The 25354-nt window shown below is 34.3% G+C and overlaps 1 long non-coding RNA gene across 2 annotated transcripts in view; it reads right to left on the bottom strand.

Annotated features, from left to right (window-relative positions):
* Positions 1 to 16276: 16276 nt before the first annotated feature.
* LOC105481676 (uncharacterized) overlaps positions 16277 to 25354 on the bottom strand; it is a 60201-nt gene continuing 51123 nt past the window's right edge. The window contains exon 5 of one of the 2 annotated variants that reach the window (XR_987079.2): positions 16277 to 16775. This is a non-coding gene — a long non-coding RNA (uncharacterized lncRNA). Of the gene's footprint in view, positions 16776 to 22793; positions 22898 to 25354 lie in introns of those variants that run through there. The other variant, XR_987078.2, reaches the window with a different exon arrangement.

Below are 25354 nucleotides of genomic sequence, written 5' to 3'. Positions count from 1 at the left end.
GCAGTTGCTCCCTTCAAGGGTATGGAGAATTTTCTGTGCATATTTCTTTGTTCATACCACCTTGAGAAAAGAAAAAAAAATGAAGGTCATGCTGAATATGTTTTGTCTTAGAATGCAGCATTTTCAGTAAATGATTAGGGAAAACTTTGTACTTGTCAGTAAAAGTTTGCCTTGAGCAAGCTGTATTCCCTAGGAGTAGTTGATATTTGTTGTTTTTTGGTCCCCGTTTCTAACTCTAGGTTTTGTTGTTGTTGTTGTTGTTGTTTCCAGAGAATCACTGCTTCTCAATTTTGGAAACTTGATAGAATTGTAAATCTAGGTGCCTGTTCTCACAGGGTAGAATCTTAAGGGTGTCCCTAGAGTATCCCTCTGTTACATTAATTTTTCCAACCCTTTCATCTGCTCCAAGACCATAACTAATATATAGGAATTCAGATAACCTAACTGGAGATTTTTAATTGAAAAATGTATACATATTCCATTTTGTACACCATATATATATACACATATATATATAGTATGCTAATTGATTTTTGATATATGGATACATTGTGGAATGGGTACAAATCTTAAACTTTTGCAGCGTAACCAAGAACAAAAGAAAGGAAATGACTTTAAGTTAATGCTTCTGTAAACTAAAAATAAAATCTTAACCCCCATTCCCACTGACTGCATGGTTGCCCCCTCAGCCAGGGGAACTCCAGAAATGACTTAAAAACTTAGTTCCCAGGCATGCCAGGGCAGGAGGTCAGACACACCTTGTTATAAGCCCCTCTCTTTTATGGTTTCAACACAACATCTGACCAGCATTAATGATAAAATCGAGATCATAAGACTGACAGAATAGGCTCTTTGTGGCAATAAGATATCAAATTTTAAACAAGACTTAAGGCCATGCCAGGCAAGAGTTCAGTTACACATCCCTAGACTTAAACTACAAAAAATATACTACATTCTAATGGCCACGAAGATTTTTCTTTCTCTATAGCAACTAAACAAGTACTGTCTTCAAGAAAAGAAATATTAAAATAATCACAACTCATCCAGCTCACAGAAGCTGACTACCTGAACCCTTGTTCTACTAGCCGTAACTACAGCTTTAATTGGACAAGAGACTAAATTCAGTAACTTTCTCCTAGTAAGAAGACCACCAACCATGGACTGGTCCTGGCCAGTTTATAGAGATTGCACACTTATATAACTTCATGTCCTGAAAAGACCTTTCAATATATACGGTGATATTTTTCCCCTCCGAATCTCATTTTGAAATGTGACTCCCAGTGTTGGAAGTGAGCCTAGTGGGAGGTGTTTGGATCATGGGAGTGGATTCCTCCTGAATGACTTGGTGCCGTTATCAGGTTAATGAGCCTTTATCGGGTTAATCAGTAAGTTCTCCCTCTATGAGTGCATGCAAGATCTGGTTGTTTTCAAGAGCCTGGCACCTCCTCCTCTCTCTTGCTCCCTCTTGCTATGTGACATGTTGGCTCCCCATTTGCCTTTCACCATGATTGTAAACTTCCTGAGGCCTCAAAAAAAGCAAACAGATGTTGGTGCCATGCTTGTACAGCCTGCGGAACCATAAGCCAAATAAACCTCTTTTATTTGTAAATTGCCCAGCCTCAGGTATTCCTTTACAGCAAGGCAAAACTGACTAACACAAAGGCCTAATCATAGCACATTTAAATGTTATGTCCCCGCCTCAAGGTGAACATCAATTGTATGTTACATGCATGTTCGTTCAATACGCATGTGTCAGAACCACCTTCATGAATATTCATAGCTCTTCCTGTAATCGGTTGGATATGTATGTTTGACCGCCTGTTCAACATAATTCTCCTACCACACTCCCTCCTCATTTGAGGTGCCCATCTCTGGACTCTGGCCAGACAGAAGCTCTACTTCCCAGCCTGCAGATGGCGACTTTGCAGGCTGTTACCCTTTATAAGAAATAAAGTATCCTTTTCCTTTTCTAAACTTACAGATTTTGTGTCTGTGTGTTTTTAAGTTTATATATCCTAGAAAATCCACCTCAACCGAGCTTTCTGTCTCAAAAGCATTATCATGAATCCTTCTTGCTAATCGTAAGGTGCTAACATGTTTACAACCCATTTTCAAAAAGTTTTCTCCATCTACTTATTCCAGTTGCCTTTGACTGAATTATCTAAAGTCTGCATTTGCTTTTAAAAACTAAGATCTGTAATGGATATACCGGTATTTATCATTCATTCTGCTGATGATTAAATCATGCCTGGAAAATAGGAAAACTCATTTTTTAGGCAAAACAAACTTGTTAAGTCTCCAAATGACCCTCTCCCCTTTTTGTGAGTGATACAGAAAGTAAATTAATCAATTAGACTCCATGTAAGTTAAAATTTGTTGTCTGACAGACTTGTGGAAAGCAGACCCATTGAGCAGAAGGAGATGCTTTTGCTGAACGGGAACCAGGGTTAGGGAGACCTGTGAGGATTCAGACTGGGAAACGATGTATTAAACTTCACCTTTAATCAGAAGATGACTCACAGGAACCCATGGAACCTCATGCTAAATAATCTGTGGAATGTACAGAAGCAGGTGATACAAGTTCTAAGGGAAAAGAGTGGCTATAAACATGAAAGCCATTTTTGGAGGCATAGTATTAAGAACTGACTGCCAAATGTTTCTGATTCCCCCACTCCAGAAACGTGATATGATTATATTCCCTGGCCCCTTTGCAGTTGAGGGAGACCTGTAATTAAAATATGGAGGGTGAGCAAAAGAGATCAGTGCCATTTCTAGGCCACAATATTAAAGTGACAATGCAAGACCCTCTAGAACATTCTTTGCCCCTCACATAGTAATACCAAAGCTAGAACAATAGCTATTCTATTCTGTCTTCATGGATCCTTCAGGAACTATATTGAGCAGTCATTACTGACACTCAATGAAGGAATTGTAACCTGGGTGAGAAGCTTTTGTTGTTTTGACTGCTGAGATTTGGGGATTGACATTTCAATATAAATCATAGTAGCATAACATAGAATACACTAATACAAGCAGCTGTAGTTACCATTAACATGTCACAGGCTCAGCTGAGTTGGGGAGAAAGAACTCAGCTGTCAGCTGTGAATTTAAGAAACAAACTACAATGAAAGCAATGGTCAAGTCTTTAATCAGTTACTGTGATGTTACAAGCAAGAGGCTAAACTGGAGAACACTTCCACTCCACTTATTTCTTTCTCCCAAATGGAATGTTGCACTGAATGAGGGTGAGAGAGGTCTACACAGAAGGAGACTAGAGGATTGTCTCACTGTTGAGAGAACCCCAGTAAGAAGTTTTTTCAGTTTTATGGACCCTGGAGTCAAAGGAAATTATGCGGGAAGGACAGGGAGTGGAAAACTACTTACTGGGTACTAAGAGTAGACAAAAGTTTCAACTTTTTCCCTTCTTGCTTTTATTAGGAAGTCTCAGCGGAGGTGCCTGAGGAAAGCCTCAGCCAAAGGTCCCAGAGAAAGAGATCTCAGAATGAAGGCGACTGGTTAGTGATATCTTTTGGCTCTGTGTCCTCACCCAAATCTCATCTGGAATTTTAATCCCCACGTGTAGAGGGAGGCAGGTGATTGGATCATGGTGGTGGTTTCTCCCATGCTGTTCTCATGATAGCGAGTGAGTTCTCATGAGGACTTTGTTGCTTAATGAGTGTGGGGCTCTTCCCTCTTTGGGCTCTGTCTCTCACCTGCCACCATGGAAGACATGCCTCTTCCACTTCTGCCATGATTGTAAGTTCCCTGAGGCCTACCCAGCCATGTGAAACTGTGAGTCAATGAAACTTCTTTTCTTTATGAATTATCCAGTCTCTATAAATTATCCAGTCTCAGGCATGTCTTTATAGCAGTGTTAAAACAAACTAATACAGTTAGTAATGCAGATGTGCCTAAGAGCATGGCCAGCCATGAAGGCTGAGTCCTAGACTGAAACTCCCATCACAGACTGAAGTGCACTGGCTGGGCACCAAGCCTGGTGTAGAGAAGGTAGTTTCTCTATGAGGTAAACCCCATGAGGTTTTCCAGGCCTATGATCAGGCCTAAAATATCACACAAAAGTTTTTTGGCCGAAGACAGACTCCTGATAAATTAGTAATCAAGGCAACATTAGCTTGAGGCTGTCTTTATACTTTGAGTTCCTACAATAACAATCTGAAACCTAAATTAGAAGTATAACAAACAGTCAAGGTTCATCTAGTCACGGCCAGCCAACTCATCAGACCATGCCCAAATAATACAGACAGCCAGTTGTGAACAACCAGGTGACCTCTGTACTTTGCCTCTGTGTCTGATCCATAAAAGCCAGCTGTTCACACAGCTGGATGAAGTTACGTAAACCTTTTCTGGGTCTGAGTTCTGCCTGATGCATGAATTGTACTTTGCTCAAATAAACCCTGCTAAATTTAATTTGTCTAAAGTTTATGTTTTGTTTTTTTGTTTAACATTCCTCAACATGTAATTGCAAGACCAAGAATGTATCTGTTCTGCCACCAGAGGCAGATAATTGGTAGTTAATTTTTTTTCTTAATGGCTAGAGTCCTTTTCAAATGAGTCTATTTCAGTTATCTATGGCTGTGTAACAAATTGCTCCCAAACTTACTGACCATTTTGATTTGCTCATAATTTGAGGGTAAAGGATTTGGAAAGGGCTAGGCTGGGCAGTTTATCTGTGATTCTTTTGGTGTCTGTCAGCAGAGACAGCAGTGACTGGAAGATACTGTTCCCTTGTGGCTCCCCTATTCACATATCTGGTGAAACAGTGTTCTTTATTCTCTCTTTCTCCCTTTATCTCTCTCTCCCTCCCCTACCCCCTGTCTCTCCCCATTCGCCCAACACAAAGGTTTGATGATGTCTTAACTTCTGGGCCTTTCCATGCAACTAGTTTTTGTCACAAGTTCGTGGTATTAGGGTAGTTAAATTTTTCACAGTGGCTGGCTCTCAAGAGGCAGGAAGTGGAAGCTAAGAGGTCCATTAAGAACAATACCCAGAACTGGCACAGGGTCATTTCTGCCTTTGTTGTTGTTCAAAGTCAGCCTACAAAGCCCACCAGGCTTTAAGTTCGTGAAAAATTCAACCTCACTTCTTGATAGGGAAGCTGCAAATCACCTTGTAGAAGCACATACGGGATGGGAGATGTTATTGTGGTTTTCTTTGGAAGACAAATCTGCCATATATCCCATGTTGGTGAGTTTAGAAAGACTGGAATACTAACAGACTTAAAGAACATCTGCCACAAGTTATTTATTATAAGAGGAAAGAATATACATACAAATAACTGTCATAAAACACATACATATACTGTGTAAGAAGGCATACAAAAACTGTAATAAAACATACACATATATTGTGTGACGAAAGAAAAATAAAACATATACGTATATTGTGTAAGATGGAATGTCTGTTTTGAAAGGATAATGCTTATTTCTAAGGGATGGTGTTTATTTCTAAGGAAAACTTTGTATTAGATTTTCATTGCTAATGTAACAAATTTCCATAAACTTGGCAGCCTGTAAGAACTCCAATATTTTAACTTATAGTTTTGTAGGTCAGAAGTTTAGGTGGGGTTAGCTGACTTCTGCACTCCAAGTCTTACACGGTTAAAACGGAGTTACCGATAGGTCTGCATTTCCTACTGGAGACTCTGGGGAAAGATCCGTTTCCAAACTTATTTAGATTGTGGGCAAAATTCAGTTTTCTGTAGTTGTAGGACTCACATCACTGTTTCCTTTGTGGCTGTTGGTTGGGGGCCAGTTTTTTTCTCCTAGAAGCTACACTCAACCTTTCTTAGGGTTTCCATGTGAATCCCTCCAGCAATGACTAACTGAGTCATAGTACACTTTGAATTTCTCTGAGTAATCCTTGTGCAATATCTCTCTACCTTTAGATAGAGAAGTGATTGGCTTTTAAGGGGTCATGTAATTACATTGGACTTACCCGGGTAATCCAAAATAATTTGACTACTTAAATGTCTGTCACCTTATTTACATTTGCAAAGTCATTTTTGCCGGGTGACATAGCATATTCTCAGGCAGGAGAGATTAGGTCATGGACCTATTTAGAGGGCTATTCTGTCAACCACAGAAATAACAAAAAGCATTCCATTGTTTCTTGACAGATGAATAAGCTATTTCAGTGCTATAGAAGTTGAAGCTATATAGAATGTGAAGTATTTTGTATTTATGCTAAGTAGTTTGAACTAAATCTGTTTGGACTAGGCATTATCTATGGTCTTGGGCAGAGAATAATATATTTTTTGTATTTTTCAGAGATAAATTGGTGGACGAGATGGAAAATAATTTAGACAGAGTGAACTAGCTCAAGCTTTAACTATCAGGAAGAGATAATAATGTTCTATATTGTGGCTTACTAAGAAGATTGGGAATGGAAAATGAGAATGATTTTATGGGAATGAAAGTATTCGATGGTTATTTTTTCTTAGTTATAAGAGTCTTCATTGATTTATAAAATCTTTGTAAGTTTATTTGGAAAGATGGGGGGGTAGCATTTTTCAAAATTAAAGAGACCATGGGGAAATAAAACATTTGATTTGAATTATACTGATTTTTGAGATTTTTAAGCTATCTTTAAGAAGATACCCTCTAGATAATAAGATACATTAATAAGTCAAGAATTCAAAAGAGAGATAAAATACACAGATGTACTTGTGATTTTCTATTTTCTTTAGAATAATTTAAACAATAAACATATTAACATTTAGAGAACCCAGGTCAGGATATATATGCATTTTTTTTAGATTTTATATGTTTCTGAATTAGCCTTTTAAAGTGTACAATGAAAACTTAGAAAGAATCTTCCACTTTTTCCCCTAATATTCCCTTAGTAGTCTATTATAGACTTATTCCTTCAATAATGATTGTATTTTCTGCAATGGACTGGTTTTAATTATGCTTGAGCAAAAGCACATTCTCTAGTTTTTTATAATTCATCTTTTTTTTTTTTAAGAATAGCATTTAAAGCTCCTTCTTAATTGGTGACTCAGATTTTGGCCGTGAAAACAATTATGCCTTTAGTTGCCTTATTTTGCAGAATAAATGAGTCTTTTTATCTATTGAGATTTATTCCAAAATGGAAACAGCAATGCTAAAATGTCTAAATTGGTTGAGGTTAGATATTTGATAGAGCTTGGGAGGTAAGCAGAATCTCAGGGAATAAAATCAATTTAATAGCTATTTTTAGAAACACACACGCATGCACACATTTAATGAGTTTAAAATCGTGATCACGTGATGAAAAGTTGCAGCATTGATGGAAACCCAAACATACTTCTATGGTCAGCAGAATGTTGATGTAGGAAAAATATTTTAATCTTGATAATATCCTGTCCTCTGACATCAGGATTATTCTGGCAAAGAGGCTTAAAAAGAAATATTCTAAAAGAGTTTGCTGCACTTTTATAATGAATAATAATAAGGTTTCCAAGTTCCAATATTCTGCCTGTCTGTTTCTACATTGTGGAACATTTTAGGACTTTGTTAAACTTTCACAAGAACTTCTCTTTCAAAAAAAGGACATTTAATAGAAAAATTACCTAACATCTGACATATTTCTCTCCCTATCTCTCTCATATACATATTTCCAAATATATGTACATATATCCATATGTATTTTTGTGTTTATATATTGCTATGTACATGGAAGTAAAAGTTTGGACTAATTACTCTGCAACTTAAACTTAGAAACCAGATAAATTAAATATAAGTGACTGTGTTGTTTTTTTTTTTCATAGTGGGAGCATTTAATTTATTTTTGTGCTTGTTATTTTTGATGAGTTCTTATTTCATTTGGATTTGACTACTTGCTTATTTATATGCTTTCATTTTACAAAAATTACTATTTTGCAATGTGAAGAATTTCAGGAAGTGTGTTTACAAACAACAACAAATCATTTGAGATACATTACAAATGTCTGAAAAATTAATATTTCAAAAATTGAGACTTAATATTTAGGTCGTTTGGGGCCAAGAAGGAAAAACGATGCAGGCATTATCAATTATTGCTGACACCACTGTTTGCTAAATGCCTCCAAATCTTAGGGATGTCTAAAAGGAAACTAAGCTTTGCTCTATGATGTGGCACATTTTTGGAAAAACATTATAAATTTATATTGATGAATGGTAATATTGAGCACAAGGTAAGAGCAAAGCTGAACGCATTGCATGGGTTTCCCATTTCTGGTGTTGACATTAATGCTGACTAATCTTGCCTACAGATCTGCCATTGTTGATTAAATGTTTATTGATTCTAAATCCACGTCCAAAAGTTTCTTACATTTTTCTTTATAACATTGAATATTAGGTTCATTTTTGCTCCTTTTCCCTCAATTCTCTAAAAATAAGCAAGGTTAAAAATCAGATGTCTTATTTTTCCTAGATAGGAAATTCTGCCTTGCTGTCTCATTCTTTGAACAAACTCAACTTATTTGTGAAATTATTTTTCTAATATCCTGCAAAATAGCATCAGAGACACAGTTTGATGTGAGTCATATTGCTATAATAACTGCCTCATGTGATGTGGGATAGTTTATTTGGTTTACAAATGAATACAAATGATAACATCAAAATAGTCTGTAAAATATATTAGCAATATTGGCTATTGTTTACACTGAATAAAAGTGTTATTTAGAAGTTTGGAAAAATCAATATCTTACTTGAAATGCAGTAGAATACATTAACTCTTTTTTTTTTATTTTGGCAGTAAAAGTAAATTGCAGAATAAAGAAAAAAAACTGCAGTGGAACACTAATCCACTTGTCTTCTAAATTTGTGCATATGCATATACACAGACACACAAATCAGTCATACATTTAAGCTATCTAATGATTTTCTGCTGTTTAAAAACTACAATATTATTTAATTTGTAGAACATTGGCGCTAGAAGGAACCTTAAACATTACATCACCCAAGCCTGTATTTTTATTGCCAAGGTCATAGAGTGAAAGTGATTCAAACCAAAATCAATTTGTCTTCCAAGTCCAGTTTTCTTTTATTAAAATACTTTGTCCCTTATGTCTAGAAAACCCAGAAAGAATATAATAAAAGCACATTTCTAAAACCCCGAGATCATTTTAAGGGATAAGGCCTTCTCCCACCTACATGTTCCAGAAGCTTGCTGTTTGATTTTTGATCCCAAACATATTAGAGGTTTTGTTAGCAGCTCCTTCTGGCACTGAATCATCCAACAAAAAAATGTTTCCCCATTTAGTGGATGAAGAACCTAGAATGAGGTTGGAAACTAAAATTCATTTGAGAAGAGTGACATTTATTTGTTTAATATTTTCATTCTCTTGAAACATGCTTGTATTTAATTTAGAGGACTATGTTTAGCATAATAAAGGTCTTTATTTCTCTTTCTATTCCTAGAATGGAAACTACTAATGCAAATTGCTGACTCATTGTATAGTAAACGAAAGTAAATGAAGAAACCAGTTCAGGCTTTAATTATCCAAGAAAATCATGCATAAAATAAGAAAAATGTAAGTCCATAAAACTTTTAAACTCATCCATGATATGTTTTGAAACTTTTAAATTCCTCCATGATAAATTTGAAGTTAAGAAACTTTCCTGGCTGGGAGTGGTAGCTCACGCCTTTAATCCCAGCACTTTGGGAGGCCAAGGCGGGCGGATCATGAGGTCAGGAGTTTGAGACCAGCGTGACCAACATGGTGAAACCCCATCTCTACTAAAAATTAAAAAATTATCTGGGCGTGGTGGTGCACGCCTGTAATCCCAGCTACTCAGGAGGCTGAGGCAGGAGAATCTCTTGAACCCGGGAGGCAGAGCTTGCAGTGAGCTGAGATCACGCCACTGCACTCCAGCCTGGCGACAGAGCGAGACTCTGTCTCAAAAAAAAAAAAAAAAAAAAAAAAACCTCCTTACTGTTAGATGAATTCTATTTTCATTCATTTGTTGGTTCATTCTTCACTCATTTATTAGTTTATTTAACACATATTTTTTAACGCCTTTAATGTGCCTGATACTTTTTTAGACCACTTTATCTATTGGGTAAAATACTGAAATCTCTTCCTTTGAGTATGCTGTTTCTCAGTCTTTTACACTGGAACCTACAGTGTATAAACTGTTCAAAAGCTAGATAAATCTCCAAATTAAATATATCATTCTTCAATTTACTTGATTTTTTTCAAAGAGTTATTCCATTTGGCATAAACAGGGAGTCAGGAGAGTTTGTTTTAAAAGCATCTATACATATGTAACAAACCTGCACGTTGTGCAAGTACCCTAGAACTTAAAGTATAATAAAAAATAAATAAATAAATAAATAAATAAATAAAAGCCAAGGTATGGTTGAGAGGACATGGAGTAGGACAATTAGAAAGTCAGGTTCAGGGGCCACTATTCCTGGGTTCAGATTATAGGCCTGCCCTTTGCTAGCTGTGTGACCTTGGCCAAGTTAGTTACTTCTTCATTCGTAAATGCTAATATGAAAATTAAGCTAATACTACTGAGTTAATTCATGTAAAATAATTAGAGAACCTGGCACATGTTAGATGTTATTGCTCATGTAAATTGCCTTAGGCAAATAGAATTGTAATTATAGTTACAATTTAGGGAGGGCAAAAGATGACTCTGGGCATGAAAGAAGAAGCCAGATTACTTAGTATTTAATAATAAGATTATTTGATTATGAGATGTAAGTGATAATAATAAATGAAGCACTTTACTTTGTAGCAAGTTATAGACAAAAGTAAATGTTAGAAATAATTTAATTGTCTGAGAATTGTTTTTTCAAAGGGAACAGATTTTAGTCAGAGAAACTGGTTAGGAGAATCTTATAATAGTCTAAGGTAGAACTAATGAGATTTTATATAAAAATGGCAAAATCATAATTAAGAAAACATATTTTTGAGCCAGGGAAGATACTAAAATATTTTCATGTATGGAGTTATTGAATCTAATCTGTGAGGTATGAATTATTTTTATTTCCCAACATAAAAGAATAAAATGTGACTTGGAGATGCTTAAGAATTTGTCTACTATCATACAGTTTCTAAGTGCTAGGCTTAGTTTTATACTAATATACTAATTTATTTGAGTTGATAATTAACTTTATTATATCATAGTCCTTCTGGTTATTAATTTCTATACAATGAGAACATTAGATGTTTATTGAATTGATTCATTATGTGTGATTATAAGAATAAAGACATGGTCAAAAACAAATTATGGCTCTCCAATTAATGATAGCAGGATTAGAAGAAAAACAGACTGAGGAGAAAAATTGAAGGAGAAGATTTGTTCATGTTGGCAGATGGTAATTATTAGCTATCCATGGGATGTCCAAAGGAAGATGTTCAGAATACAGGTGAATATACACATGTGAAGCCACAGGAGAGGTGAGGGCAAGAAATAGAGATTATGAGTTTCAAGTGCAAACAAAATAAAAGTAGAAAAGCAAATAAAAAGAAATAGTCAAAGAGTCACCAAGATAATCAGGCAAACAAATGGAGTAAAACTTTACAAGGAACAAAAGCTCAGCAGTGTTGATTGGAATGTAGAGCGATACAGTCATAAAAGGATGGAAATGCTTTTCATTAAATTTAGTACTCACAGGCTTTTAATTTTCTTTCAAGGAATATTTTGATTTCAGGCATGGAGAAAGAAACTACAGTGTTAAATTTTAAAATGTCATTAGTGAATGAGATGCAGAGAGCTGGACTCTGAAAACTATATGATAAATTTTTAGTAATTTTGAATGAGAAAAGAAAGAGAAAAACAGTTTGGGAGTTGGTATTATAAATAGAGAGATTTGTTCCATTTTGTTTTGTTTTGTTTTTATTACAGAAATGGATATACCCATACCAAATGGAGAGGGGATGAGTAGGTAATAGAGATAGAGCCATTTTCTTGGAGCAATGTCTGTAAGGAGATGAGTAGGAAAATTACCAAAAAACACAGGCATCCTGAAATGACTCATAGATGTAGCAGACAAGATCTCACGACAGGTCAGTTTCTTACTTTGGGATCTATTTCTTTCATGCTTAAAATAATTCCAATGTCATAGGTAAAATTCAGTACCCATCAGGCTATAAATCCTTCAGATTTCCACAATCGTTCTTATGAGAACATCAGATTTCTTGCCCAGAGTCTTGCTTGTGCATTTGAATTTCATTTAAATTTTGAGAAAATACTGACCTATCTTACCATGATTTTCCCCATCTTCATAGTATTATCAGAATTTATTTTGAATTTTCTCTCCTTGTTAAAGAAAAAAAAAGGCATTACTCAATGCTGCAAATAAAAATGTGAAAGTGATTGTAGGCAGTTTAAAGATGGTGGAGATAGGCATTGAATGTATTCTAATTGAAAGTATTTTTGAAACAATTTCTGGTAAACAAAATGACTCAGCATTCTGTCTGTCTATTTCTTTGTCTCCATCTGACTCTTAATTAACTTCTGCTCTCTCTGAATTTGTAGCTGGCTTAATTTTTAAAAAAAATTAAAAACAATTTTTAAAAATTCCAGAAGATGAACCATACGACAATTCTTTAAAAGTCCAAGAGATCAGTCTCAAGACCTCTTCTTCACTCTATCAACCTTCAGTTTAATTAAGAAAGAAACTGCCACCTGTTATAAGATATAAATCCCGATGTCTCAGCAACCTCACAAAAGAGGTCTCGCTGGAGATTCGGAAAGTGAAAGTGAAGCAGAAGCTATTTTGTATCTTACACATATTGCCACCTATCTGCTGGCTTCCTTCGTTGACATGAGACAGTGGCAGGGCCTGCAATTCCTTTATTTTCCCCGCATTTCTCAAACTCCTGGATCCAGTGAGTGTGTTTATTAGCATGCAAAGGGCCCAATTTCTTCAGGATCCCTTCCCCATCAAGGTCAGAGGCAACCAGAGCTGACACTATTTTCAGTGCATCTTCATTGGAGTCCAGATCATGTTTGTGGGTTCCAGCTTAATCTTGGGTGGTCTCCCCTCCTTTCTATCCAGCATCCCTTCCAAACCTGCCTACCCTGTTTGCTTCTACTACCAGCATCAGACTTGATGAGAAGAATCTTATTGAGATTAACTGGCTCCCACAACTGCTTAAAATCAAATTTCTGTAACAAATGTATGCGCATGTGTATATGTGTCTGGGTGAATATATACACACACCCATACACACATGCATACAATACACTATACATTACTCTAATAATGCTGCTTTGCTAACTCAGCCCTGATTGACACATCCAGTTTTATCTCTAGTATAAATTTTCTTCTGTAATCTACACTGATATACAAGTTGCCTGTTCTAACAAATACTTTATACTTAACCATATACAAAACAAATTACATTTCATGCAAATTTGCCTTTTCACATACTTGCTCACATCTTTAAATGGAAATTTCCTTCTTCAGTTGCTAGGGTTTGGAGACATTTTAAAATTTTGCCCTTTTCCTTACATACACTTTCCACCTGGGAAAAGAAACAACTGGCATACCTTCAAAATATTTCCATTTATATATATACCAAATATCCAAGTACATAAAAAATCAATCACTCTTCACTACCTTTTCCACCCTCATTATGGGCTCAGGCATCATTAGCTCTCACCTGAGTTCGTGTGGTATCAGCCTTAACTGGATTTCGGCTTTAGTTTTTCCCCATAGAGCAAATAGAATGAGCCTTTCAAAAAGACAAGAATTTATGTCTTCCCTCAAAAAATTTCAAGGACTCTTCATCTTACCTATACTAAAAACAAAAGCCCTTGTAACAGTCAACAAGAACCTGCTGGGTTCAGATCCCGTATCTTGCTCCTTACCTCTTGTTTGCTCTCTGTGCTCAGACACCCTGGCTTCGCAGCTGTCCTTACAATACACAAACTCGAGGGCTTTGCAATGACTGACCCATCTGTTTGGACTGCTTTTGCTCTCACATGTTCACAGTATGCACACCCTCACTTCCTATAGGTGTAGGAATGTACCTGAATACATTACATATGATAATGCCCATCCTTCCAGACCCCATAATTCACAATAATTACTCTTAATGCCCTTATTATGCTTTATTTTTCCCATGGTATTTACAATTATTTGATGTGCTACCTATATGTTATTTATCTGCTTGCTTATTCTCCATCTCCCACATCAGAATGAGAGTAGGTACTTCTTCATCCTTTGTGGGACAGATGAATAAAGGGACGGATTAATAAATGAGTCAAACAAATTTCCTCTGACCATTTACCTTGAAGATCAGTTTTCTTCTGAACAAATGAGTCAGCATTTGGGGTGGTTTTCTACCACTTACTGTATAGAAGTTGATGTTTCGCTAGAGGTGGTCTTATATAATTAATTGCTTAGGTTAGTCTCTTTTAGAGTGCCAGAAATAGAAATACATTACACACTTCCCAATCAAGGTGGGTGCAAGCCAAGTGTACATTTAGAATTAGGTATCAAAGAATAATCTCATTGGTCACATGTAGAGAATTTCAAGAACATTCATTCATTCATCCATTCATTTATTAGGTATTAGGATAAGCAGCTAAGAAGCTGCTTCAATTACAGGGGAGTAATTCTAGTGATCTGCCTTATGTGTAACCTTTCTTTCTCTTTGTTATTTATTTATTTATTTATTTATTTAGTCTTTATTTGCTTCTTATACTAGTATAAACTATTAAACACTACATTTCTATCTTCTATTTACATTGTCTTATTTTTTATTTAGTTTAAATCTTCTCATACAAATAAAACTTTAAGCTCCCTCACCCATTTATTTTACTTTATGTACTAATGAAACAAAAAATTAATAACGTGATCCACAATATTTAAGAACTACTGAGTGAGACTAAAAAGTTGTATTTTTTTCATGTGAGCTATAATATTTCTCTTCAGCAGCTCAGAATCTAATTGTGCTGTCACATGCCACCTCATAAATATGTACAAACATTTGTATCAATAAAAATCTGTGGAAGGAAAAGTTCAAACAGTAACAACTGCAACAGGAATGGAGTTTTATAAGGATGATTCTGAGTCAGATGATGAAGATAAAGAGAAATACGAAGAGAAAGGGGAGTAAGAAGAAGAACATGAGGAAAACCAAGGAAAGGGTGAAAAGGAGAAGAAGAAGACAGGTGAATGGGGCTGGAGTTTCAGAGGAATATATTGTGCTTCCTTAGTTAATCCTTGAAGAACAATTATGGTTTGGTTGAAAAGAAAGAGAAGGAAAGGATATGCCAATCTGAAGTGCTAAAGGTAAAAGTGCGTTAGCAAAGACTGCCAAATGTTATGGACGGCGTCTGTGGATAAACAGGTTTATAACACAAGTAAGTCAATCAGCATGCTAACAAGTACTTCAGTTAAAAATGATCTTTACTCAACACCCTATAGATCACTAAGTTATCATTTTAGAATCAAATATACATTAAAGATCATTTTATGCTTTGATAAGTTTAAACAAGCTTCCATTGATTAGTATGTTTTATTTTTTGTTTTTAATAGCATATCTTTTCAGTGTATTACGGGGAATATTAATACTTTTAAGATATTACTTATATTGGTGATTACAGATAGAGTCAAGATGATTATACTGTTTTGATACAGTATATATGTCAGAGAATAGAAAAAATAGAAAAGAAACTAGAAAAGAATATGGGGATGATGATTGAATTCACTAGGTCTTTGCAATCTTATTACACAATGGACTAGATTGATTAATTGACTGACAAAAAGTCTTAATACGTAAAATGTATTCCAGAATGTTCAATGAAAAATTATCTTTAAAGTCAGAATAAAATTTCAGAAACTTGTGCCCCTATGAAATACAAAGCTCATCACATTATATACACAAATGTATATAATTATGATTTACCAGCTAAAAATAATACTAATTTTTAAAAACTATTAAAACAAAGTTATTTCACACATACAAACTTCATGAATTGAAAGTTTACTTCACCAGTTTACAAGAAGATACTTGAGTTTTCGTAAATCTTTTATTTAAAATCCTAAAATGAAAGATTCAGGTTGGTTACCTTGGGGGAAAGAGATCCCTGAGACAAAACTTCAGGCACAAACCTGTGCTTCCTAAGAACAAATGAAGAGTGTATATTTTTATTCTGACTTTATTATTTTAGATTTCATTAACTGCATAGTTGTCTGACCAGGACTAGAATTTTGATTTCTGAATAAGGCTGGGAAGCTGATTTAGTGCACCATTGCAGGTGGTGTCCTGAACTGGGAAAAACTGATAGATTTTAAGACTCAGTGGAGTCTTAACCTTCTTGACCTTCAGAAAGCTGGACTTTCATAAGAGATACATTTTTAAACATTTCTTTAACAGGATTTTTGTTGAAAAGGGTATTATCCACTCAAAATTTGATTTGTAAACTTCTGCTAGACTACAGTGGTCAATAATCAGTTATTTTACTTTTATTTTAAAAATGTTCCTTATTACACTAAATGGATGATTATAACAAGTTGAGGAGGGGAAGGAAAGATGATGTGTAATTTAACAATAATGTACATTTAAATGAAATACAATCCAAAAAGAAATTAGAAAAAATTTCTTACTGTTCCTAACAAAAAATCAGACTAAATATCTTCTTGTTGGTGATGGGGGATGATGAGGAAAAAGAAAAGGATAGTTGAGTTGTGAAAGGAAAAGGGAGAAAATCTTGACTCTTCAGTACTGAATGTGTAGCAGACACTTCAGGCATCGTTTCTCATTATTCATCACGTTGTCGTGTCCATCTTCAAGTGTGTGTATAATTATACAGTGGGACCTTTAACTATGGAGAGAAAATGAGATAAAATAAAACTTACATCTAAATATTTGTTTGATGAAATGATAATATTGTGAAGGATATTCAAGGAATGCAATGCCGGGTGCTTAAAATCTAAAGGAAAGCAAATTATATTTTCAATAGATTTGGAGGACAGAATCAAAATCATAAAGGAAGAAGAACAGAAACAATTGTCCAATCACTCTTTCCTATGCATAATATTTATAAAACATGGACAGAACTGAAATCTATTAAAATATCAAATGATTGTGTGTGTGTGTTTTTGTGTGTGTGTATGTATGGGAATTTGGGTAGCACAATGGATATGTTCAATATTTCAACATTTTCTAACTTTTTAGAATAAATTTACTACCATAATATATTTTAAAAGCATCAGCTGAGATCTTTAAACTAGTTTAAAGATTATTTAATTGTGTCTTCTGTGTCACTACCCAGTTGTTTCTAAACGAGCAATTAATATACTGTTGGTATTTAGCTAAATGCATTATTTTGAATCATTTCAACTAGCTACTTCATGTACAGTGATGAAAGCTATATGCCTGACTTGGTTACTTCAAATTAAAAATGGTTTACTCTTTTCTACATTTATCTTGTACTACAGATTTCCCTCTTTTTGCCTGGATTATCTTCTGCGCTTTAACTGTATTTGGAGCTCATATAATTTAAGATTGCACTTTAGCAACACTGAAAGCTTTTGGAAAATTAGGAAATGAGCAACAGTCACTTGAAATAGTATTTTCCCATAGAAAAATATGTATAAAATTGTACTAGTGCTACTTAAGCCTCTCTGGATACACATTTCTGAATTTCGGTAAACGTTTTAAGAGGGGAAAAATAGTACTGCCCTCTGATAACTTGCTATAGTCAGATTTGGGACATGATATAATCACTCTGGAGTTACTATAAAAGAAACTTGACAAATAATTTGTCTTAGACCTGAATATGTCAAGGGCATCATATCAGAAAATTTGAGCCTTGACAGCATTAGCAAATTTATTGAGTTCTTACTATGTTCTAGCTAGCTACCCACACACTCTCTGAATTTAACTCCTTTTAGCTTTATTTGAGAAAGACAGGAAATGCTAAATAATAACTTCTTCAAATAAAGGAAACAAAGCTAATAAATGTTGGTAATTGGAATCAAATCCAGTCAACCATGTATATATACCACAGTGGTTGCCTTTCAACGGGAATACGGTGCTAGATATAAAAACAATCTTAGCCAGGTTGAAAATGGTAATAGCATCTTTCTATTTGTGTCTCCAACTCACCACCATAGATTTTTCCATTTGCTGATTCCTGTTTTCATTCTGTATTTCCAATTCACTCCAGGAAGAATAGCATTTTAAAACAGTGCAGGGATAGCATCTTCGGAGTACATTTTAAAATAGTAACTAGAATTGTGAAAGTTACCATTCCAATGAATACTTCAGTGGAAGGAAGTAGGGATGAAAAGAAATGAAGAAACAGAAGTTTTGTAAAGATATTGATTTCTCCCAGTGAACATAAAGTGAGGCAGGAAATTACAAGACATTCTCATTCTCTATATTGTCAATATCTAAATGGGGAGGAGTGTTTAAGTAAAAACAAGGCCAGTCTTTGTCAGATCTTCAATATGGCAAACCGCCAGTACTTTTAGAATCTTGAAGTTCAGACATTTAACAACCCACTCTCCATTTAGGTAATTTAGTCCTTTAAAAAGAAGATTGGCAGAAAGGAAAGAGAGTGAAGCACTCTGTTTATCCAAAGTAAAATAGATCCTAGATCCTAGGCACTAAGTGCACAATCTTCTATCATGTTGTCCTGCCAGGACACTTTACTTTATCCATAGAATCATTTTCAGGACAAAGGGTAATTGAGATATTGACCTTAACCACTCCTTGATCTTAGAAACCTGTACACTTGCTATATAGTGCCCAAGGCAGCTGTTCTACTTTCTAATCTTTTCAGGGAAAAAAAAAATCCCTCCACATTTGCAAAGATTGAGTGCCCACACAATATTAAATTCACGAAAACCTACTTAAGATAAATTCTGAACGAGTGCTTTTAACACATTTAGTAGGTGTCAGAAATAAAGTAAAAGCAACGTGAAGTTGCTGCTTGTGAAGAAGTAGGGTAAATCACTATCAGTGGATCTCTCAGCAGTCCTTTCGCTTACCTCTTCCATCATAAGGTAACAAAGAAAATGCCATTCCTTTCTCGGGTGGAAGCCAGTAAGAAAAATTTAAAGACTGTAAGCTACTCTAACACCATATAAAATGTGCTTTTTAAACCTCGATCAAAGAGGCAGCATTCTATGTTATTTAAAATAGATCTCTTTATTGCTAAGTATCCATTAGGATAGAAGGAAAACATATTTATTTATTCTTTAAATATTATATATCCTGTTTATTTCTAAAACGTCATGGATTTAAGTTTGGTATAATAGCATGAAAACATTCTTTAAAAAAAAATAACGAGAAAGTTATTTACAAACAAAGATGACATTCTGAGACTTCAATATTTTATGTAATATTTCAAAGAATTGATATATTTAGAAAAAAGAGTGGTTTCAGGTGTTTGGAAGAGGTGATTAATATAAATGTAGTTGTGGTTAACATGAGAAAAACTACTATTCATTAAACTTTTATACTAGGTGGTAAGTTCCTGAATGGAATTTTACATATGGGTTTTTTTTTTTTTCTTATCAAATCATCACGGTAGACCCATGGAAATTGTTTATTATTTGTTTTTCATTAGTGAGAAAACTAGGTCTGAGAGATAAAATATATTTTCACAGGTCACAAATCACTACAATTAAAAGCAAGTTTCTCATTTTGATGCCTGTATTCTTCCTCTGTGGCACGTATCTTTCATATTGCTACCGCAGTCATATCTCCAGTGTGGATAGTCCAGATCTTTGAAATAATATAAAGTTAAGTAAAGGAAAGAAATTATTTTTTAATGTCATCATTTCTTTTACTGTAAAATGGAAGTAATTATAACATGTCAGTATCATGTATTTTTAAACAGCAATTGTGATAATAGTATGTGTATTTTACAAATTTTATAATGACATTAAAGTGCAAGATGTTGGCATATTTAAATTGTTAGTATTCATTTGTTGTCATATTTAACTTTAAAAAAATGCTTTAACAGCCTTGCATAAATTCTGTTGTTTGTCTTGTGCTCCAATTAAGATTCATTCAAGCCGGGCGCGGTGGCTCAAGCCTGTAATCCCAGCACTTTGGGAGGCCGACACGGGCGGATCACGAGGTCAGGAGATCGAGACCATCCTGGCTAGCACGGTGAAACCCCATCTCTACTAAAAAATACAAAAAACTAGCCGGGCGAGGTGGCGGGCGCCTGTAGTCCCAGCTACTCGGGAGGCTGAGGCAGGAGAATGGCATAAACCTGGGAGGCGGAGCTTGCAGTGAGCTGAGATCCGGCCACTGCACTCCAGCCTGGGCGACAGAGCGAGACTCCGTCTCAAAAAAAAAAAAAAAAAAAAAAAAAAGATTCATTCAAAATTTTTCTTTGGTAAGACATTATTCACAAAGTACTAATCATAAAAATAAGGGAGGAAAAGAATGAAAATAGGCATCTCCTAATATCAACACACAGTAAACAGTTTAAATGTTATATTTAGAATGTACATCTTTTTTTTTTCTTTCTGAGACAGAGTTTCACTCTTTTTGCAACATCAGTAACAAGGACACCATGTCTGGAAGCTGGTTTGCTAATTATGGGCAGTACCACCAAGAAGCACTTAAATAACTGTGTGAGCAGCAGACACAAATACAGTCAGAACTAGGAAGGGGAAAGAAAACAGGCATCGAGGTGAAGAGAAGTGACAGACTGGGTTTTGGGGCATACATGGGATCCCATTTTAATGTCCCCCAAAATGGAGAGAAAACACTGAGGGACGTTTGATTGTCAACAATAAAGTTTCTGAGGCCTTAATCCACCGTGGTTTGGCAATAAAAAGGCTTCATGCCACCATGATTTAATTACCAACAGTAAGGTTTCTGAGCCCTCAATCTACCATGATTGGAGAATACAGTCTTGTGTTTTAGTCACAATCTTGGGATATTCAAGTTAAAATAGTAATTATAGTAATTATAGCAATGATAAAATTAATTAACGTACTATTCTTAGGATTCAACATACACTTTTTGTTTTCATCGTGACATTAATCATGTAAAATAGATAATATGACTCTTGTTTTACAGATGAAGCATTTGAAATTCAGATGTATTAAATAATTTGTCCAAATAACATAGCAAAGAAGTGTTTTTCAGTATTCAGATCGGATTTTATTTCTTATTATTGTGCATTTAACCAGCATTGCTACAAAATATGGACTCACTTGATATATTTTTGCACATGAAAAGTACTTGTTTGGTACATGAATAAATTCTATGTAGACTAAAACAACTGACAAAATGGAAACTAAAATTAGAAATTGTATAGAATATAAAAAGTATATGTATATATATGTACCTCCATCCTTTTGTTAAAAACTGTTTCATTATGTAAAGTAGAAAAAAAGATTTTCACTAAAATCTAATGAGCTCACATCTCATTGTTCAGAACTGAATCATTTCGCCACTTACATCTGCAAAAAAAAAAAAAATAGAAAATGTTTATTTTTCATGTGGGCATATTGGCATCAAGTAATCTCTTCTCTATGCCTCAAATATAAAATGAGCCAGAGTAATAGATAAAGTCAGTAGCTATGAAGTGTCAATACTTAAAGTTTATATTTAAAAGAATGACTTCATAGAAATAAAGCAAAACAAATTAATGTCATACTATTTTTCTGTAACTAATTGGCACAGTTTTGTTGTTGTTGTTATTGTGTCATTTGCTTCTTTAGTTATATTGTGCTTGTTGGTTTAAAATATTCCCCATTGGCTAAATTTAAGGAATAGCATTTCATATATTGTTGATGAGAAGATGACTGACAAAGTACCAACTTTGTCGATAAGGTTATTTGACAATGTGTACAAAAGCACACATTTTTCCTCATGGGATTTAATCTCTATAGGAACAGAAATGCAGGTTACTCCTTTTGTGACAATCAGACAGTCAACTGAAGGTAAATGCCAGCCTCAAAACAGACAGACACTAAATGTTCTTGGAGTGAATGAGTGAATACACCTAATTCTAGTATTTCCAATACTGAAAAAGTATCCTAGGCAATAAAAACGATTTGCATATAAATGTGTGTAAAATAATGCTAAATTTGGCCTTATCTGTAAAACTAAAAATGGAAACAACATACATATCCCAAAATATGGTTGCCTGATTAAATTATATTTTTTTCATAAAATGTAATATTGGAGATTTATTACAGATAGTGGTACTAATAGAGAAAAATGTTTATGCTAAGTGAAACAGCAGTTGCCAAATATTATACTGAAAATGAAATTAAAGCTGTAAAAGCATGCTATTTTATACAGCTAATAAAGTGAACACCTATTGGGTGTTAAATACTATTATGAGGTTAATTCCATTCTCACAACTGATTAGCTAATTTAATCTTTAGATTTATCTTCAGGCTTATGAGGTCACTATTACCAGTGAAATGTTAATTAATTATTTAAGTCTCACATCAGTCCTAGGAGGTCAGTACTATTTCAATCTCCAGGAAACCAAATCACAGAAAGGTTAATTACCTTGCTGTAGAACACACATTTAAAGAGTGGCAGGGAGAGGGTTTGACTTCAGAGAATTAAGCTCCAGAACCATTCATCTTAAACCTTCTACTCTATGCCTACAGTTATATGCATTATTATTTTTTTGAGTTCCACCTTGTGTCCCATATGATGGCAATATTTTTATTTTTTATATCGAGTATATATTACTCTTATAACACCAAAGCAAATCAATATTTTCAGAGGACTTATTGAGAAATGCTTTCTTAAATAAATAGTAAGTGAAAAAGAAAAAAGGGACAAGGGTAATATGGAGGTGCTTCAGGTATAAGATATTTCACAAAACCAATAAACAGACCGAAAAACAGCTAACAATGTTAGGTGTGCTCTTGCCTTGTGGTCGATATTTCAAGCCATGGTTTCCCTGACCCTTTGGGTTTTCTCCTCTCCCTGTCCAATAGGTACCTACTGGCATATGAACATAAATGTCAGGTCACAGAATCAGAGCTTAACAAATAATTTTAATTTTAATGTGATTTTCAAGGAAAGTACATAATTTATCCACATATGAAACCTGCCCCACTGATCTAAAAAGAGAAAATATTGGGAAATATTTTTATTATGTCACTTGAAATTTTCTTGCTTAGTAATGGGGTCACCAGAATGCAAAAGCATGTGATCTATTGTCTTTAATAGCCTCTGTAGTCAAAACACAAAGTCATATATATATAGATAAATATTTTTAAAAATTATTTGATACATATATTTTTCCTTCAAAGTTCCTGAAAATTGTTATAGTTCCTTCTGCTCCTGTGGTGTAATGAAAAGGAAGAAAAGCCTCTCTCAGTTATTTAGTGCTTGCAACCAGCCCTTTGACCAAATCTAAATAGTGGAGTGTGAAAATATTTAACACCTAGCTTTGCAACAGCAAAGCAACACCAAGTTTTGAAAACAGAACTGAGGCGATATAGTGGTGTAAAGAAATCTTTATACTCTAAAATTTTGTCAATTTCAGAAAAAAAAAGCAAATTAAATTCTTATGAGAATGGATATAGAATAGTTTAGAAACAACATGACAGAGAAAGAAGTAGGTCTTTGCAAGAAAAAAAAATCATGTTAGAAGATTTGCATTATGATGATAATTATTACAATTTTTAATTTTACATTTTGCTATGAATAGTCATAGGGTAAAATCAATACCACAAATTAATATAACATAATTATTTTATTCATACATCATACAAATATAGTAAGTTGTTTCCAGGATTTTATAATAATAAAAATATGAACATTCTCTTATATTTATCCCTGTGAGCAAGTGCAAAAATTTTCCTAGGGTAGTTACCAAACTTTTTGATTAGCAATTTTACAGTCTTAAAAATTATGAAGGACTGCAAAGAGATTTTGTTTATATGGCTTACATATTATATTTGCCATATTAGAAACTAAATTTAAAACATTACTGAACAATTTATTTTATAATAATAATAATGACAAAATTAAACCCATTATGTTGATATGGTTTATTGAAAATAACAATATCATCCAAAACAATTAGTGAGAAGAATGCCACTATTTCACATCTCAATAGAAAAGAGCTGGGTTCACATTTCTTGTTTCTTTCTTTTTCTTTTTCTTTTTCTTTTTTTTTTTTTGACACGGAGTTTCACGCTTATCACCCAGGATGGAGTGCAGTGGCGCAATCTTGGCTCACTGCAACTTCTGCCTCCAAGGTTCAAGTGATTCTTCTGCCTCAGCCTCCCGAGTAGCTTTCTGTATTCAATCTGTTGCGATAATGTTGTTTTGCTTGAAGCATATAAAGTAAAGCTAACCCCACACATCAACGACATGAGAAAAATTGAGAAGTATTTTGGTAATACTTTTTAGATAATTGTGGCTACTTTTGATACTATATTCAAACCTGACAAGTGGTAGTTTCTTAAAGATTAGTTGCAATGTGAAATCTGAAATGGTATCAATGAATTTTTCATACACTGGTATAGTAAAATTCACTAGGTTACCATGCACCTCGAATGGATATTTTATTCATGTATGATTATAACACCACACATTATTTGGAAAATATTTGTTCATGACACATTTTATTAGCCAATATTGAAATAATAAAAACAATAAGTTGCATTTGTTAATACTGCCACATATCTCATCAGAAAAGCTTTAATTAATGAAATGTTGTGAAGCATTTAGAGATGGATGCAAGTTTCTCTAATTCTAATACTTGCTTGATACTGACTTTTTAAACTGTCATTGCATAACCATGAAGGGAATGTTACTATCTGTACAGTTAGGTTTCTCCATCTTAATTTGTGCTAAGGCACCAGGAGTTTTAATCACTATTGTTTCGCATCTACAGTGCAAATGTCCATACAATTATTCCAGGGTAAATAATATCACGCAGAAGGATTATTTGGCACCCAGCATATTTTAGCACTCCTCATGTTTATTGCTAAGCATTTGTATAAATTATCTTCTATGATAATTAATTTGTGCTTATTCTGGACCAATACGTGAAAACAGAAAGTGTAGCTCCATGTTGTATTCATCTATTTGTAAGTCAAGCATACGTCCTGAACTGAGTATTTGTGTTTTCAGTTTGATATTTAATTTGAAGATTTACAGTATCATTGAAACCACATTGACATGATTTCTTTTATTAACTTTTCATTTGGCAGACACTCACCAATGGCAAAGGTTCAAGCCTTTATCAGTTTCTCAACTATCACATACAGTTACCCAACCAATGAAATACAATTTACCGTGTATGAGATTCCACGATTTTTTCATTTCTAGTTTGAAAGATGCCAAAAAAGACTTTCAACTTTAAAAGAACTCATCCTGTTTACTTTTAAAATATCCAAATCTTTTTTTTCTTTAAACTTTGAGTGACTGCTTTCAAAAGGATGC

The sequence above is a fragment of the Macaca nemestrina genome, chromosome 16 (assembly GCF_043159975.1).
Source record: "Macaca nemestrina isolate mMacNem1 chromosome 16, mMacNem.hap1, whole genome shotgun sequence".
In the NCBI taxonomy this organism is placed as follows: Eukaryota; Metazoa; Chordata; class Mammalia; order Primates; family Cercopithecidae; genus Macaca; species Macaca nemestrina.
The sequence above is the reverse complement of the archived record's forward strand: the minus strand, read 5'-3'. Positions and strand labels throughout refer to the sequence as shown.